Here is a 2,302-nt window from a genome sequence, read left to right on the forward strand (position 1 = left end):
CCTCCACGATGAAGCTCCGCTGATGGGGCACCCCACGCCCGCCTCGGCGCCCCCGACCCTCCGATGCGCTCCCGCCCCCGTCCCCCCCAAGCGGGGGGGGGCGCTCCCCTCTTCTTCGCCCCGCTTCACCCCGCTTTTCCGCTTCGCCCCGCGGTTCGGCTCCGCTCTCCCCTCCCGAGCCCCCCGCGGGTCGCGGAGGCGCTGCGCTGCGCTGCGCTGCCCAGCCGCCCCCGCCAGCCACCCCCACGGAGCGACGCGGCCGGCGGCCAATGCCAGGGCCGCGCTCCGGCAGCCACCTCCCCCGCCGCTATGGGCCAATGCAGTGCGGCGGGAGGGGGGGCTTAGCGCCGCTCACACCCTCCCTCTGGGCTTATTGAGAGTTATATCAAGAATTTCAGTTCAGAGAGAGAGAGAGAGAGAGAGAGAAAGAGAGAAAGAGAGAAAGAGAAAGAGAGAGATACGGAAGGAAGGAAGCAAGCAAGGCAGGCAAGGCAAGGCAAGGCAAGGCAAGCGTGTGCGTGAGAGGAGGAGGAGGAGGAGGAGGAGGAGGAGGAGGGAAAAGCGCTGTCGCTTCCTCCCATCGCTAAAGCAATAATCTGCTAGGATTTTATTTTTTATTTTATTTTTTATTTTTTAATATTATTATTTTTTTGTGGGTAACTATCACCCCAGAGATAAAGAGGGGGGAGAGAAGCACCGCCAGACCAACTCTGTCATTTCCAGTAAGAAGTTGCAGACTTAATGTAGCCGGCTCTGCCCTGGTGAGAGGGGGATGGAGATTGTGTGCAGTGCAGAGCGGAAAATACCCCTGATCTAAAGAAGTGCACCGGATTTCTGCTTGCTGTTTGTGTTGTTGCGTGTACGTTAAACACCCGAAGGATTGCCGCTTAATAGAAATGAAACGTGGAAAGGATGACTAACGACAGAACCGTGAATTTGTTCCCTGGAGTTGCTAATTTGCCACCCCGAAGCAACACATATCTCAAGGAGGAAGCGTTTGACTGCTGCTGATTTCTCCAAAACTGGTGGTTTACCAGATGCATTGTGCTTTATCTGCTGGAACAGATCATTGCTTAGCTGCAGAAGATCGTCAAAGGTAGACAACCAACGTAAGTGCAAAGTTACCCATACACTGTGATGCATTTCATTAAAAAAAATAATAAAAGCCAACATGCAGTGTATTTATCTAGGGAAAGAATCAGTATTTTGAATTCAGTTGGTGTTGGTGGCGAAGGCTCACCTACTCACAGTATCTGCATCCCTACCTGCATCACTCTGCTGGAAGTAATCACGGGCATCAGCTACCGTGCTGCTTAATGCAGATAAGATTAGTGCTTTGGGGCTGCCCGGTTCCACCAAACTGTAGGTGCTGGGAGCCTTGCATCCTTTTAATTCGTGTTTAGCAGAGCATGCAAACAGAAGTCTTTGTCTCTTTTTTTTTTTTTTAACCTGCATTATTAGTCTGCAGTATTTATGTGTGGCACCTGCTAATAACATCCTGAAGGGAGATCAGTGTCAATGGGGAAAGGCTGTACCTTTTTTTCTCCTTTCATACTCAGAAGAGATGTTCTCCCCCTCCATCTGTAAACATACTGGCTGCTCCTAAGTTGCATTTGGAATTTCCAGCCCACTGTTTTAGACAGTGTTTTGACAAAAACAAAGTTTAAGGTTATTAAGCAGAAGGAGAAGTATCCAACATCTGGAGGGGAAACATTGAGCTGAGAGTGTAAGAAACTGTAAGTCCTGTTATTGTCTTGTCAGTTAATAGGGATGTGAAGTAGCCAGTGACAACTGCTGCAGCAGCAGCATGTCCGGGTGGTTATTTCCCAGTACGATAGCAATAGTGGGGGATGCAAGGCACAAGAAGCAAAGAGAAATCTGGTTAGCAAGAGCTAAAAAAATGCGTATGGAAGCAAACAACAAATGACATTCAGCAGCTGCCATAGCAGTTACAATCCAACAGAAGTACAGGAAGATTTTTACTTGCACAAAATGACTGGGTGGAGGAGGGTAGAGGGGGAATGCACGTTACGGATTACACGGTGTGCCAAGAAATTATTCAGAAAGTACATGTCAAAACTGTAGCTACCCTTAATCCTGCAGAAGTAGTTATTTCTGTTCTTGCTCTGTGCAAATGCAACCAACGGGATATTGGTGCATTTGGAGGCATTGCTTTAAAAGGGAGCAATAGGAAAATGTACTATTGCGAGTGTGTCTTTGCAAAAACAGGTAGTAGTTGGAAATTGTGGATTTGTCGTGCCTTAAAAGCCAATAATGCTATTCTGTATGGTTGTGTTGACAG

The 2,302-nt window shown here is 48.8% G+C and overlaps 1 protein-coding gene across 6 annotated transcripts in view; it reads left to right on the forward strand.

Annotated features, from left to right (window-relative positions):
* Window positions 1–461: 461 nt before the first annotated feature.
* PCDH9 (protocadherin 9) overlaps window positions 462–2,302 on the forward strand; it is a 694,514-nt gene continuing 692,673 nt past the window's right edge. For 5 of the 6 annotated variants that reach the window (XM_040540684.1, XM_040540692.1, XM_040540702.1 and 2 more), the window contains exon 1: window positions 498–1,109. The gene's annotated coding sequence lies outside the window, so the exon portion shown is untranslated. Of the gene's footprint in view, window positions 1,110–2,302 lie in introns of all 6 variants that reach the window. The other variant, XM_040540674.1, reaches the window with a different exon arrangement.

This window comes from Cygnus olor, chromosome 1 (genome assembly GCF_009769625.2).
Source record: "Cygnus olor isolate bCygOlo1 chromosome 1, bCygOlo1.pri.v2, whole genome shotgun sequence".
Classification (NCBI taxonomy): Eukaryota; Metazoa; Chordata; class Aves; order Anseriformes; family Anatidae; genus Cygnus; species Cygnus olor.